This window comes from Stenella coeruleoalba (genome assembly GCF_951394435.1).
Source record: "Stenella coeruleoalba genome assembly, chromosome: X".
Taxonomy (NCBI): Eukaryota; Metazoa; Chordata; class Mammalia; order Artiodactyla; family Delphinidae; genus Stenella; species Stenella coeruleoalba.
Genome location: NC_137152.1, coordinates 26,326,102 through 26,342,726, shown reverse-complemented (window position 1 = coordinate 26,342,726; position 16,625 = coordinate 26,326,102). Strand labels below are relative to the sequence as shown.

Genomic DNA, 16,625 nt, shown 5'->3' with positions numbered 1-16,625 from the left:
CTGACAAAGGAGTAATCTCCAAAATTTACAAGCACCTCATGCAGCTCAATATCAGAAAAACAAACAACCCAATCCAAAAATAAGCAGAAGAACTAAATAGACATTTCTCCAAAGAAGATATACAGACTGCCAACAAACACATGAAAGAATGCTGAACATCACTAATCATTAGAGAAGTGCAAGTCAAAACTACAATGAGGTGTCACCTCACACCATTCATAATGGCCATCATCAAAAAATCTACAAACAAAAATGCTGGAGAGGGTGTGGAGAAAAGGGAACCCTCCTGCACTGCTGGTGGGAATGTAAATTGATACAGCCACTATGGAGAATAGTATGGAGGTTCCTTAAAAAACTAAAAATAGAACTACCGTACGACCCAGCAATCCCACTACTGGGCATGTACCTTGAGAAAACCATAATTCAAAAAGAGTCATGTACCAAAATGTTCAATGCGGCTCTATTTACGATAGCCAGGGCATGGAAGCAACCTAAGTGTCCATCCACAGACGAATGGATAAAGAAGATGTGGCACATATATACAATAGAATATTACTCAGCCATAAAAAGAAACGAAAGTGAGTTATTTGTGGTGAGGTGGATGGACCTAGAGTCTGTCATACAGAGTGAAGTAAGTCAGAAAGAGAAAAACAAATTCCGTATGCTAACACATATATATGGAATGTTTAAAAAAAAAAAAAAAGGTTCTGAAGAACCTAGGGGCAGGACAGGAATAAAGATGCAGACATAGAGAATGGACTTGAGGACATGGGGAGAGGGTAGGGTAATCTGGCACGAAGTGAGAGAGTGGCATGGACTTACATATACCACCAAATGTAAAACGATAGCTAGTGGGAAGCAGCCACGTAGCACAGGGAGATCAGCTCGGTGCTTTGTGACCACCTAGAGGGGTGGGATAGGGAGCGTGGGAGGGAGGGAGACGCAAGAGGGAGGAGATATGGGGATATATGTATAGTTGATTCACTTTATTATAAAGCAGAAACTAACACATCATTGTAAAACAGTTATACTCCAATAAAGATGTTAAAAAAAAAAAAGTAATACACGTCCTGAAAAATGGCTTAGGCACTCCTCCACTCCCACCCTGTGACCTCTGTTTCGGACTTGGGTCTTTGTGCTGTTTTTCAGGGACTGCTTTGAGTTTAGCTGTCCTGATATACATAGTGGTGGTACCGTTGAAAAGGACCTCAGAGTTGAGGATAGGATGAATATCAAAGTCATAATTTAATTTTAAAAAAAACTGTATGGAATTGGCATAAAAACAGACACATAGATCAATGGTACAGAACAGAGAGTCCAGAAATAAACCCACACATATAGGATCAACTAATTTATGACAAAGGAGCCAAGAATATACAATGGGAAAATGAGTCTCTTCAATAAATGGTGTTGGGAAAATTGGACAGCCACATGCAAAACAAAAAACGGACCACTATGTTACACTATACCCAAAAATTAATTCAAAATAGAATAAAGACATGACTGTAAGACCCAAAACCATAAAACTCCTAGAAGAAAACACAGGCAGTAAGCTCCCTGACATAGGTCTTGGTGATCATTGTTTGGATCTGACACCAAAAGCCAAGGCAACAAAAGCAAAACTAAACAAGTGAGATTACATCAAACCAAAAACGCTTCTGCACAGTGAAGGAAACATCAAGAAATGAAAAGGCAACCTACAGAATGGGAGAAAATATTTTCAAATCATCTGATAACGGACTAATATTCAAAATATACAAAAAACTCACACAACTCCACAGGAAAAGAAACAATCTGATTAAAAAATGGGTAGGGCTTCCCTGGTGGCGCAGTGGTTGAGAGTCCGCCTGCCGATGAGGGGGATACGGGTTCGTGCCCTGGTCTGGGAGGATCCCGCGTGCCGCGGAGCGGCTGGGCCCGTGGGCCCGCTGAGCCTGCGCGTCCGGAGCCTGTGCTCCGCGGCGGGAGAGGCCGCGACAGTGAGGGACCCGCGTACCACAAAAAAAAAAAAAAAAAAAAAAAAAAAAAATGGGTAGATGTGAATGGACATTTTTCCAAAGAAGACATATAGATGGCCAAAAGGTACATGAAAAGGTGCTTAACATCACTAATTATCCGGGAAATGCATATCAAAACCGCAATGAGATACCACCTCACACCTCTCAGAATGACTATTATCAAAAAGACAAGAAATAACAAGTGCTAGCAAGGATGTGAGAAAAGGGAACCCTTGTGTACTGTTGGTGGTAATGTAAATTGGTGCAGCCACTATGGAAAACAGTATGGAGGTTCCTCAAAAACATCGAAAATAGAACTACCATACAATCCGGCAATTCCATGTTTGGGTATTTATCTAAAGAAAACAAGAACACTAATTTGGAAAGCTATATGCACCCCCATGTTCACTGCAGCATTATATAAATTATAAAATAGCCAAAATATGGAAACAACCTAAGGGTCCATCAAGGAATAAATGGATAAAGGAAACTGTGGTGTATTATTCAGCCTTAGAAAAGAATGAAACCTTGCCATTTGTGACAACATGGATGGACCTCAAGGGCTCTTCAAGGGCGTTATGCTAAGTGAAAAAAGTCAGAGGAAGAAAATATCATATGGTCTCTATTATATGCAACATCATATAGTCTCTATTATTTGCAGAATCTTAAAAAGAAAAAAAAAGCTCATAGATACAGAAAACAGATTTGTGATTGCAAGAGGTGGGAGTGGAAGAAATGGGTGAACTTGTTTTGTTTTAGTTTAAATAAATAGAAAAAATAAATTTTTTAAAAGAAATAACAGGTACCTTCCTTAACTCTTTTTACAAGTCCGCCAAAACTGGACAATAAAACAAAATTAGAGGCCAATCTGACTCAAGAACAAAGGTACAAAGTTCCTATGTTAAGTAAGAGGAAAATGTGATAATGACCAAATTGGGTTTATTCCTGGAATGCAAAGTTGATTTGGCATTAGGAAATCTATCGATATAATTTGATTCGAGAAGTAAAATAATATATTAACAATAGGAAAAGCATTTGATAAAATCGAGTATCACTCATGATATGAGCTCTTACCAAACCACAAACAGAATGAAACTTCAATAGAGTTACAGGTAAAAAATTACACCAAGTATCATATTTAGAGTAGAAATGTTGAAAGTTTTCCCCTTGAGAAAGGGAACTAGAAAATACTGCCCTCTACTACCACTTCTATTCACTTAGTTTATCTTATAATATAAGTACTAGTCAGAACACTAAGAAACAAAAGTGTCACAGTTTGAAAGGAAAAAACAAGATTCCAAAAGATAAATTCCTAAAAGTAATAAACGTTTAGCACAACTGATAGATACAAGCTTGATATACAAAAGTCAATTGTATTTTTATAAACAAATGAAATCTATAAAAACTTACAATATCAAAAAGTATCAAGATCTAGGAATAAAACTTTCAAAAGTTGTGAATGACTTTTGGAGAAAATTATAAACATTACTGAGAAAAATTAAAGAGGACCTAAATAAATGGAGTGGTATATCATGTTCATGAATTAGAAAGCAACATGATAAAGATGTCAATTCTTCCTAAATTGCTCTATAGATTCCATGCAAATTCAGTCAAAATCCCTCGGTATATTGTGTCAGTGTGTGTATGTGTGATGTGTGGGAAGTTCCAATATGATACTAAAATTCACATAAATGTGCAAAGGGCCAAGAATAGCCAAGATGCTCTCAAAGGACAATTGGGTGGAAGAGCTTGTTCTACTGAACATCAAGACTTACGACAAACCTACAGTAAAGAAGACAGTGTGGTATCAGTGCAAGGACCAATGGAACAGGACAGCCAAGTAACACAACCAGAGACACAGGAATATCTGATTCTTGACAACAGTAGGGAAAAGACAGTGTGCTGGGCCAATTAGCTATCCATGTGGAAAAAAGGAATATTGTCCTCTTCCTCACACGATGCACAAAAATTACTTTCAGGTAGATGTTAGACCTATATAAGAAGGCTAAAACAATAAAGTTTCTGGAAGATGACAGAGAACATCTTCAAGACCTTGGGATAGGAAAGGATATTTTAAACCGAACCTGGTGTCTAGTTTAAACATAAAACACTGATAAATCAGACTACATTAAAATTTAAAACTTTGGTTTATCAGAAGACACATTAAAAATGAAAAAGCATGCCCCTGCAGTGAGTGAGGGTTCATTTCTAGCATACAGTAAAGAACTTCTACAAATCAGCAAGTCAAAATAGGCAAGGGAGTACATGACACATTTCTGAAGGAATACCACCCAAAACAGTTATAAAAGCACAAACCTCAGTCACCTAGATCTAGTTTTAAATCTGACACTTTCCCTAAGATTTACAGACTAAAAGATTTTTACTATATATTAATATTTTCAAAATTGTTTAGTTGCCTGTATTAAAGTAAGCCAGTTTTCTCATTCTTTCTCTAGTCACAACTCTAAAACAAATATGTATCATTGAAAAAGTCCTGTTTAAGAAATCTTTGCCCACTCCAAGGTCAACAAAGACATTCTCCAAAAACTGAGACCTACCTACATACCCATCAACAACAGAATGATATATTCACATAATGAAATATACAGTAATGAGAAGGAATAGTTAACAACTATATACAATACAGATAAATCTCACATTCATAATGCTGCAAAAGAGAGTACAGTAGGATTCCATTTATATAAAATACAAAAGTAGGCAAACCTAATCTTTGATGTTAAAAGTCAGGGAAGGGCTCCCCTGGTGGCGCAGTGGTTAAGAATCCACCTGCCAATGCAGGGGACACGGGTTCAATCCCTGGTCCGGGAAGATCCCACATGCCGCAGAGCAACTAAGTCCGTGTGCCACAACTACTGAGCCTGCGCTCTAGAGCCCGCATGCCACAACTACTGAAGCCCGCGCGCCTAGAGCCCGTGCTCTGCAACAAGAGAAGCTACTGCAATGAGAAGCCCGCGCACCACAACAGAGTAGCCCCCACTCGCCGCAACTAGAGAAAGCCCTCGTGCAGCAACGCAGACCCAATGCAGCCAAAAATAAAATAATAAATAAAATTAAATTAAGGAAAAAAAGTCATGGAAACGGTGGGGGGATGATAGGGCGGCAAGTGACCAAAAGGGCAAACAAAAGGGGCTTCTGAAAGTGGCTGGTCATGTTCACTTTCTTGATCTGGCTGCTGGTACACAAGTGTGCTCAGTTTGTGAAAATTCACTAAACTGTTCACTACTGATGTGTACTTTCTGTACATATATTAAATTTTAATAATTTTTTGATGTGTACTTTCTGTAAATATATTAAATTTTAATAATTTTTTAAGTGTGAAAGAGTACCTATTTTTCAAAATTGGTTAGGGGATATGAGAGCAAAAAAGTTTGAAGTCCACTACTTCAGGTCAAAGCACAGAAATTAAATAACTTAACAAAAACTAAAAAAGCAGGTATTAGACAACATGCTAATTACCAAAAAATATTGATAGAGCTGTCAAACCAACTAGAGACTCTCAAACTTACAGTAACAATGGTTTGAAACTATTTGAACGCTGAAAGATAAACTGATTTATACCTAGATTAGTGACTAATGCTGATTCATAAAGATCCAAGATAAGCAAATTGACCTTATAGGTTTTTTTTTTAATTTATTTTATTCAAGTACAGTTGATTTACAATGTTGTGTTAATTTCTGCAGTACAGCAAAGTGATTCAGTGATATATATATATATATATATATATATACACATTCTTTTTTTTTCTTTTTTTCCCACATTCTTTTCCATTATGGTTTATCACAGGATACTGAATATAGTTCCCTGTGCTATACAGTAGGTTTCTATTAAATAAAAGGGTTTCAAATCTTAGAAATGAATAGATTCACACATCTAGTCAAATCTCCTAATTTTATATACAAACGAAGAAACCCTTGTCCTTTGAAGTTGGGTGATTTGTTCAATGTCATAAGCAGCTCTTGATAAGTAGAAACAACTGAAACTATTTAATTAAGTTCTCCCCTCTGCCAATTTTCTCTAAGTACTAGGGGATTTCCACCCACCAAGAGTACTTGTTTACTGACAGTGTCCCTCAACACATACCATATTCAACTGAAACATTTTCATCCAAATTTTACCAACTCAAAATTAATTTCTTTGCCATCCATGACTAATAGCCAAAACCTATTTCTGGGGCAGAAAAGATAAGACTTTCTAAAGTAAAGCTCATGATGTGCAACCTAACAGATAACTTGCTGTTTACACTAAGTGATGACTGTGACATCAATCTTAAGGCATATGTCACAATTTAGAATGACAATGGCACCTATAGCATACGGTACCCTGAAAAAGACAAAATAAAATCAATCACGACCACAAACTGAAGCCAACACATATAAATAAATGTGCTAAATTAGTAACAAATTATTGTCCCAACTTAATATTAATTTCTCAATCAAAATTATAAGTACTTTCTGCAATTCATTCCAGTTAGCTTCTACATCCAATATGAAGCATGCTTTTTATATATCTTTAACATTTTAAAAAGAATGTCTTGTCACTCTGAAGCTAAATCCACCAAAAGTGAACAGTACATAAAACCCATTTAGTCCAACATATTTTTCAATTATAAAAATGCTTCAATCTCACCCTAACACCATAGCATTCTTTCCTCTATCACAGGACTCCTCTTATTTCAAACTATAAAGTTCAGTGCCAAGATGACTCCCTGAAGTTGCCAACCCCAGGGGAAACACCTGGCCTTTTGAGGATCTGCAGAAAGCTTACATCACAAAATGGTTTTATGGCCACAGAAACTTATTCACTAAAGATTAAAAATGACCTAACAACTAAATGCAACATGGTACCCTCGAATGGATCCTAAAACAGAAAAGGACATTAGTGGGAAAACTAGTGAAATCAAATAAAATCAGTTTAGCTAATAATAATATACCAATGTTAGTGTCGTAGTTTTGACAAACGTACCATCACTGTGTATACCTGGATGAAAGGCATATGGAATTCTGTACTATTTTTGCCTATTTTTTTTAAAAAATAACTCAGTGAGAACTACCAAAAGTCAAAAGTTTGCATCTCAATTCTGACCCAATCACATGTCCACAGTCAGTATCTTCAAGCAATGTTGTCTCCACATCCCTACAAAGCCTAAAAAGGGGATGAGGAGAGGTTCCCAGAAGGGACTCTTTAAATGCCACCTATTTCTCCAATATTACTACATAAAATAAACCCCAGAAAAGCCAAAAACACACACACACAAAAAGATGCTTACTTTAGGCAGGGATGAAAATGAAAAGGTATGAAACTATTTCTCAGTGGAAAGGGAGGAGAATAATCCTATTTAAGTACAAAAAAGGGACTTCCGGGCTTCTCTGGTGGCGCAGTGGTTGAGAGTCTGCCTGCCGGTGCAGGGGACGTGGGTTCGTGCCCCGGTCGGGGAGGATCCCACGTGCGGTGGAGCGGCTGGGCCCGTGAGCCATGGCCGCTGAGGCTGCGCGTCCGGAGCCTGTGCTCCATAGCGGGAGAGGCCACAGCAGTGAGAGGCCCGCATACTACAAAAAAAAAAAAAAAAAAAGAGGGACTTCCCTTTATTGGTCCAGTGGCTAAGAGTCTGCACTCCCAATTCAGGGGATCCGGGTTCGATCCCTGGTCGTGGAACTAGATCCCACATGCCGCAACTAAAGGTCCCACATGCTGCAACTAAGACCCGGCGCAGCCAAATAAACAAACAAATAAATAAATAAATATTAAGTACAACAGATATGGGCAGTGGACAGCCAAGTAGAGAGGGGTATTCTGGCAGTCCTAAAACAGTAAAGGTTAATAATATATATATAACATTTCTCATGCACTCACCAATGGGCCAGCTACTGTTTTAACTGCTTTATATATATTAACACATTTAATCCTCCCAAGAACCTTGTAAAATAGGCAGTACTTATATCTACATTTTACACATGAGAAGTTCTGTAAGTGATGGAACAGAGACCGAGGGCAACCACTACACTGGCAACCACTACACTACACAGCTTCTTGAGGAGCCAAGCCAGGAAAAAGCTCCTGCCTTCTAGAGACCAGGTCCCACTACTTACCCTGTCCTTAGCCTCCACCAGAAGAAAGCCCTCTGCCCAAGGCTTGGGAGTGCTTGCTGGAATCGTGAAGGAATGTGACCCCACCACGCCATCTTCAAGATTGTGTTCATAATCTTTAAGTACCTGATGCACTCAGTGCAGATTCTTGTTGAGACACTGTTATACATAGAAGTTAGCTTTTATAGTACTATCAGTCTTCAAATTCAGATATGCTGGGCTGGCCTGGGAATCTAAAGGCCATATGTGACATTATTTCTGTGGGAAAATGGTGCTGACTTCCTAAAAGAAAGTCTTAACCATTTAGAAATTAAGGCTCTGTCTACACAGGCTCTGGCCTTATAGTTAAACAAATTTCAATAAAGACTGTGATTACTAAAATAATCCAGTTTTGCTCATAACGTCAAAGTGGCACAGTTCCTTATACCTAACATAATAGGAATGGTGTTACTGAAAAAAATTAGTTTAATATTTTATGAATTTCCTGCACTATGGCCAATTTTGGATGTATCCAGCAATGAATATACTGCTCTCCCTGGCCCCCCCTAAGCTTTGCATTTAAAAATTATTAACAAATAAATATATCTTACACACACACACACACACACACACCCAGAACAGAATGGGTGTTATGTCAGAAGGTAGCTAAAGTAGTAATAGCAGCAGTAATAATGATGATGACAAAGTAGTAATAATAGCAAGAAAAACTAACTCTTTTTGAGCATTTACCATTGCTAGGCATGTTCTACATACTGTACATCCTCTGTACATCTCATTTAATCCTCATGAAAATCCTGTGAGGTAGACATTACACTATCCCAACTTCAAAAATGAGGAAACAGGTCAGAGATTAAGCAACTTGCCCAAGATCACAGAGCTAGTTAGTGTCAAAAGTAAGATCTGAACATTTGAGCATTTTACCCCTAGAGATTTTATTTTTAACCACTGCAATCTGTGTGTAATTAAATAATCTAGTAAACTCTTAAAATAAACAGTACTTAACTCAAATTCATTTTTAAACAAGATTGGTTTGGAGACCAAAAAAAATGGTCCCATCTCGCCTTTTATTAGAAATATGTCCTTCAACCAAGCTAAGACTGAACACATTTATGGATAACAAATTCTAAATGTATTTTGCTTTGCTTTTATCACTTTGAAATCCCTCAATTGTTTGAACCATACAAACGGTGGTAACAGCATGCAACTTCAACAACAAACTAATAAAACTTTACTTTAAAATCTTTTGATTAAAATAAAACACTGTCCATGTTTACCACTAAGTAAACTTGGGTAGAATAACTGTAGGAGTTCCAATACCCTTGAAAAGTTTGAGAACAGCAGCAAGAAATAGCGGGAACAAGATATTCCTTTTATGACAAAGAAAAATTCTGTTTTTTCCACAACACTGTAACATCTGCTCTAAGGACAAACATTCACCACAAACATTAACCTGGGATAGACTGAACTTCAATTGTATTTCAAAACATGTGCCTAAATTCAGAAATTCTCCACTGACCATCTAAAAAGACCAACCGTTTATCTCCCAGAAGAGCCACCTGATCCACATAACAGATAATTTTGGATAGCTTAACCTGTGCTCCCTACCAGCCCATGAGTAATTAACAAAAAGCATGCAACCCCTAACAACTTCTGGAGCACAAGCTGTTTTTTTAAATCACCTACTTGAACCTCAGAACTTGCCTTCCCAGGAAACAAAGATCTAAGGTGCCAGATTTCCAAGCTAGTCCACTAAAGCTTAAACATCCATAAGGTTACAGGTATAATAAAATACCGAACCTGCATGGGCAATGTTTCTATGGGAAAACCCATTTAACAGTCAACTTAGAATAAAAGAATATCCCTGCCCCAATAAGCCTTGGAAGTAAAAAAGAATCCTTCCCTCCTCTAACTGGGAGTCAGCTCCCCTAGGACCACAGGCCTAGGCTTCCATGATCAAGGCCAAGGAGGAGGAAAGGCATGAAAGAGGGCAGTCGACAGTGCATCAGGCTTCAGAGTTAGAAGGACAAAAAGGTAGAGCTGTAGTGGAAGGAGATCCTGGGATGAGGAAGGCACGACCTACTTGGGAATAAAGGATGAATGGTGGGATGGCAGCTAAAAGGAGCAAGGAAAAAGTGTGTGAGGGTCGGGGTGGGCTGCAGAAGACAATGAGGGAACAGTGGCTACTCCTGCAGCAGATGGGCTTTTACAAACTTTCCTCCTTAATGCTTCAGAGAGAGAAGGAAAAGAAGCCGTGGCAAGGGTCTTGACACTGCCTCCCTCTCTCTGGCTACTCTCATTCTCCTTTGCAAGAGAGAATGGAGTGGGTAAAGGGCTCCTGTCTGGGTCCCTCTTGACCTCCTAGAGCACAAGGGTTTGGAGAAGGGGAGTGGACTCAGAGAAGTTTCCTTGCCCTCCTCGTCATCATTGATTCTGCCGAAGACTTCAGTGTCAATTGAGAACTAATGGAAAGCTCCAGATACCAGCAGGAACAGCACCAGAAAGAGAGGAAGCAGAGGAAGGAGAGAAATTTGAAGCAGGAGAGAAGTGGGATGTTAGAGGGTCAGACAAATAAATTAATAGAACTGCCAATAAATTAAACTATAATAAATGTTCTTAAATATTTAGGATTAATTCATTTTGACAGTTTCAGAAATTTCATAGGACCATTTCACTTTTAGACAAATGAACATTTGTGGTCATGATAATAAACTGAGGCTTATTATAAGGAAGGTATGAAAATAAACTTCTAAATACATATGAGACAATCTCCTGGTGTCTTTTCTTTATATAGTGGCAATATAAATCATTTCAGAAAGGCTTTTTTATTTACTTGGTGAGCACTCAGTTACATTATCATTTGTTGACTTTTTCACCTCAGTAGCCCAAATACGGTAATTACCTTCACAAGTAAGGAATATATTTAACCCTTTCTTGGGAGTATAACTATTATGAAAAACTTGCTCTTTCATTACCAAACATCGCCCGTGAGGATTTCAAGATATTACATTTCAAGCAAAGCTCTAAACTCCATAAAACATAAGCAGATGCGTCCTGAGGAGCACAGGACTGTTTTTTCTTCCAGCCTCTTATGCCCATGTTTCTAGAACTTCCAGCCAGGGATAATTAATTCGACTGGTAAACCTAACCAAATGACCTGGTAGAGGATGAGTGCCAGCACTTAGCATTCTTTTTTTTTTTTTAATTTCAGCTTTCAGCAGCTACTCTTCCAGTTGAACTCTCTCTTGAGCAGAGATAATGGCCAGGTAGGCAAGTTCAGCATCAAGTCAAAGATGCAAGAGCAGAGACCAGTGGGGGACAAAAGTGACCAATGACCATGCACTGGGAAGATGTTTCTACTGTTCCACCAACGTCTCAGGTCTTTCACTCCCTAGCCCCATAAAAGATTATGCTGGATCCCAGAACAGCTGCTGTATTTTCTGCAAACCACAAACTGGGTCCAAAACCTCTGTACTAAATTAAAGAGAAGAAAAACATCTGCTATCAAGTACTTCACTTGCTGGAGAAGGTGGGTGGGTGGGTAGGTGTGCGTAAACCTCCAAGTTATGATAAAGCAAATTCAAATCCTTATAAACAGTTCATATTTTATTTTAGTAATATAATTTGAAAAGCTACTCAGGACCAGAATAAACAAGATATCTGATCTTTGAAGTATCCTGGGCATGCTGAAACTGAAGGCAAAGATACTGAAAACATCTGAATTTCAGATAGGTCACTACCGACTACTAGGAATCCTCACTAATCAGCAGACTTCTGCTAAAATGTTAACCTCTGGCTAGAAAATGGAAAAATCTGCAAAGAAAAAAAAATGAGATTATCTTCAGCCAAGGACACTGAACGCTTTCAAGATTACCAACAGAATTGAAAGGTTTCTTTGTAACAAAAATTTCCATTTTCATAAAATATGTATTAATCAGCACATACACTTATGCAGAGTATAGTAGAAAAATCACATATTCTACAATCAGACACACATGAGTTTGGGTTCTAGCTCCACAATTTACCAGCTATATGACCTACTCAGAAAAGTTACTGAAGAATACTGGAGGTTAGTGTTTATCTGTACAACAAAGATAACATCTTTAGCACAGGGTAGCTATGAGGATTAAATGCAAACATACGTAACCCACCAAGCCCAGTGCCTGAATACTCAATGTTAGCTCCCTTTGCTCCAACACAAACTGTACAGTGTGTTGACAGTGTGTCAAAGAAACATGTGGGAGAAAATTCAGAGTGACAGAACACAGATTATTACGTTCGGTCAAATATTAAGATTAAAATCACATATGTAATATTTACCTTCACTAAAGTGTGGAAAAGAAGCTAAGTTTGTCAAATTGTTCTTCTTTCCCATTCATTCTTGTTCTTTTACACACCAGAACTAAATACATCACACGCCAAAATTGTTGTCTGGTTGACAAACGTTGCTGATGAACATGGAATTGATAAGCCCCGTCTGGACCAAAGGTGACAAGTTTTCTTAAGCAATTTAAATAAATTACGTTTCAGTAAGGACATAAATGCTTTGCATCAACGGTATGAACTTCTGACTTTATATGCAGCTTACTTTATAACCCACCTTGTCCCCCATCCCATCCCCCCAAATTCTGCTTTTAGGCACCTTAATAAGCCGGCACACAGCACTAAACTATAGAATTCCACCTGGGAATAACTCTAATCTGTTGTTGGACCTCAGAGGACTGCTTGTGTGATCTTTAAATGAACGTCAACAGTATCTTCTCCTTACTCCACACCTGCCAACAATCATTGCAAACCTCTTTCAGAACAATTACTACTATCACTACTAACCATTCCCAGGTCTCAACACCCTCGACAACCCCAACCTTGGTGCTGCTAGTCTTCATTCCCAAGCGCTTTGCTGGGGCTTGAAACCAGTCCACAGAGGTTCACTACTTGTAATGCCCAGGGTCCGGCGAGGAACGACATCATCCCTCTCGGCTCGGGGGGCGAAGGCCAACCCAGGCCCCCGGCCACTCCCTCTCTCCTCGGCCTCCAGGGGCGTCCCGGGAGGGCGCGGGCGCGTCAGGCCCTGCGCAAACCTCCGGCAACCCCGCATTTCCCGGAGTCCGCCGCAGCCCCAGGCCGAGACGAGCCCTCGGGACACCCGCAGACCGGCACACGCCCAGCGCCCGGGAGAGGGGTCACCGGGACGACCCCAGGGCCACCCCCGACGTCCCGGCTCGGGCAGGTGCCGGGCCTCCTCACGGACACTCACCCGCAGCCGCTGCTCCCCGTCCGCCGCTGCCGCCGCCTTGCCCTCACGCCAGTCGCCAGCTCCCACGGGGGTCCGGCCCCGGCGTCGCTTCTCCGCCCGACCCCCCCTTGGGTGCGCGCTGCGCGGGGCCCGGGTCCGGTGAGAGGAGGAGCAGCCGCCGCCGCCGCCGCCCCCTTTCCTCCCTCCTCCTTCAATGCGTCCCTCCCACCGAGACCCGCCTCGTGTTTCCTGGATCCGGTCTCGGCGAGAGCTTGGCAAGCGAACCTCCGGCTTCAGGGTTCGCATCGAGCGCCGTCGCTCGCCAGGCACAAAGATGGCGCCGCCGGGGGACTGCCGATGGCGATCTCGCGAGGTTTCCCCCACAACCACGGGAGGGCGGGGACCCACAGGAAAGGCGGTCAATGAGGGTAACCTAAGCTGACTTCACAGCAAACGCTACCCCATATCGGAAACGTGCGGCACCAGGCGAACGTTATTGCGCCTGCGCGCGGAAGGACGAGAACGCATGCCCAGAGCAGCCCCTGAAATAGGACCCAGTTCTCCGTGTTTTACCTGTTTCCTCTGGAAGCGCGGGGCGGAGAAGGAGGGGGCGGAGCAACCAGGACCGAAACCAGGGAAAGGATTGGGCGGGACCCGGAGGCGAAGTGAGAGAAGTCCCTTAAGGCTTGGTCATCCCTCCAGAGCACGAACAGCTTACACACTTTGGCGTCTCCGGGAGTCCTCCAACCCTTTCCTCTCCCTACTCTTCCTGTCACCGAGTATTCTTTGCAAAGTCTCAGCTGCCCCTTCATCCTGTTGTCGGTTCGCTTGCTGTATGCAACCATAGCCCTCCTGTTTCTCACATCACCACCTAACTTTCTCTTTCATTTTGGCACTACATGAGCCTTCCAAATCTCATACTAAAATAGCTGCTTCTGCTCCTGATTTATTTTTCCTCGCTCATTCATTTATTCATTCATTCAAACCCTCTGTTTTTCAGAGTTTCCTATGTGCCAGGTACTGAGGAAACAGATGTGCTCTGACCTCAGGGATCTGTTGGCCTAGGATGGAGATGGGTGAGAAAAAAACAATGCTGACAGTTCAGTACAGTGAATTCTGTGATAGAAATGAGTACAGAGAGTAGTGACAGATATTGGAGGCGGGGTGTCACGAAATTATCAAAGAGAAAATTCTTGAGGGGAGTCTCACAGTCATGGGATTTAGTCCAATGAATCAGTCGGGGTGATGTCAGGAAACAAACCACCTCCAGTATTTTCACGGAGAGAAGTTAATATAAAGAACTGATAATTATATAACCAAAAAGGCAAGAAGAGAACCCTTAATATATTGTTGAGGTAGCAACTGAAGGAAGCAGCTACTATGCCTAGAACTAGTGGAACCAAGGAAAGCAGTTGGGATTATTACAGTCATTACAATTTAGATATTTAGACCAGGGGCCTTGTGGAGCTGAAACTCAGACCTCTGAGGAGGAAGCAGCATCTGCCGATGCTGGTGTCTCTGAGGGAGGCTCCAGATGCTGTGTCTGCAAGTGTGGGGAAAACTGCAAACTGCATCCAACTGCTGCTATGGGAAGGAACTGCCACTGTCCTGAGAGCTTCCAGTCTCCCTGCAGCCTGGGAATGAGGATGAGACACATAAAGCAGAGCTGAACCGGGCCCACATTCTGAAGCAGAGCAGCTCCAGTGTTGAGAACCACTCATTTTAGAAGCTGGATGTGGTCAGAAAGGGAGCCATTCGCTCCTGTCACACACCCACGCATAGTGGGAACTAGTGTGTTAAAACATTTGTAGAAAACCTGCTTCAAGTTCAGGGTTTCACACCAAACAGAGCTGCCCCAGCCAACTCACAAAACCATGAGTGAGCAATAAATGTGTATTGTAGTATGGCGCTGAGACTTTTGCTTATTACATGGCAAAAGTGGAACAGCAGCTCTAGCCACAAAGTGAGCAGTTAGTCTCCTTCTGTCTTCTTGCCCCACCATCCCTAGATTGCCATCCTAGTATATTTGGTCCAGAATGGCTCAGCACCACATGACATTCCAGTCATTAGGAAAAGGAAGGCCTACCCATTTTCTTTAAGGGCACTATCCGTGGGTTGTTAACATCACTTAATCATATTACTGTATCTACCCGCAGGGTAGACTGGGAAATGGGGTCTCATTCTAAGCGGTCTTGTCCCCAGCTAAAAATTCTCTGACTTTAGAAAAAAGGTTGGGAGGACAACCAGCAGCCCCAGAAAATAATCAAAACTCAGATCTTGACTTAAAATTATTTCTTCCCTCTCCCAATTGGGTCCTGCCCCCAGTGAGGAGCTTGAAGTCAAAGAAGCAGGTATAACCCTTATCTTTCTGTTCCTTAGGCTTCTATTTCTCCCCCCCTGTTTTGCTAACCACAGTTTCTTCTCCTCTAGGGAATAAGAGGGTGGGAATGGAGGTGGGCAAATTATGGCTTTACAGGTACAATCATGAGATAGCTTTGTCCTCTCTGGATATGACAGGTGTCTAAAGTCAGCTCTCTCTCTCTCTCCCAGTTTCATTTGGGCGTTCTTCTTAGGCTCCCACTGGGAAGATCTGATAGCACATCCTAGGACACAAATGATGCTCTTTCTTCTATCGGGCCTCTCTCTCCTCAGCCCCTCGTCTCTTTTACTTTTTGATGCTGCTGTAAGTCCTCTCTAGGCTGTCAGTTCTTTCTATGTGATAGGCATTCAAATGCTGCCTCTCTCATGGGGTGAGTATGATTCTTCAGCACGTTCCTCATGGCACAGTTGTTTGATATGAATCAAGCTTTTCTAACTTCTTCTCACTTCCTGCCGTTTGTAGAATACCCAGAACTTCTTACTTCTGGTATCTCCTCATCCATCGGCAGAGCACAAGCAAGAGGCTCAAGCTTTTTTGCTTTCTGCAAAAGTCACTTGATCTGTGGAAAACTCACAAATCGTGGCCATGTTGAACAACAGACATGCTACCCTGTCCCTGCTGCTCGGCAAGCTTCCTGCCTTCAGAATTCCTCTGGCAAGAAGCAGGCAGCAGTGTCTATATCAACACAGCTCTCCAAACTCCAAAGATACGTGGTTGGCTCTCCCTAATATTCTCTCTCTAGATTGGACCTATAGGTAGCTGCAGTTCAGTAACCAAGCAGCTGGAGAGTGATACATCTTGAAGACACTCCTCCCTCAGCTCAGAAGTCCCCTCACTTGGCCTCGCCTTCCCCAATGGGAGAGAAAATCTACAACACTCTCTCAAGGATGGTAACTAATACAAATCTCCC

At 41.4% G+C, this 16,625-nt stretch overlaps 1 protein-coding gene across 5 annotated transcripts in view; it reads right to left on the bottom strand.

Moving 5' to 3' along the window:
* Positions 1-13,626, bottom strand: part of TAB3 (TGF-beta activated kinase 1 (MAP3K7) binding protein 3) — a 97,709-nt gene extending 84,083 nt beyond the window's left edge. For all 5 annotated transcript variants that reach the window (XR_013825581.1, XM_079909582.1, XM_079909581.1 and 2 more), the window contains exon 1: positions 13,357-13,626. The gene's annotated coding sequence lies outside the window, so the exon portion shown is untranslated. The remainder of the gene's footprint in view (positions 1-13,356) is intronic.
* Positions 13,627-16,625: the final 2,999 nt, after the last annotated feature.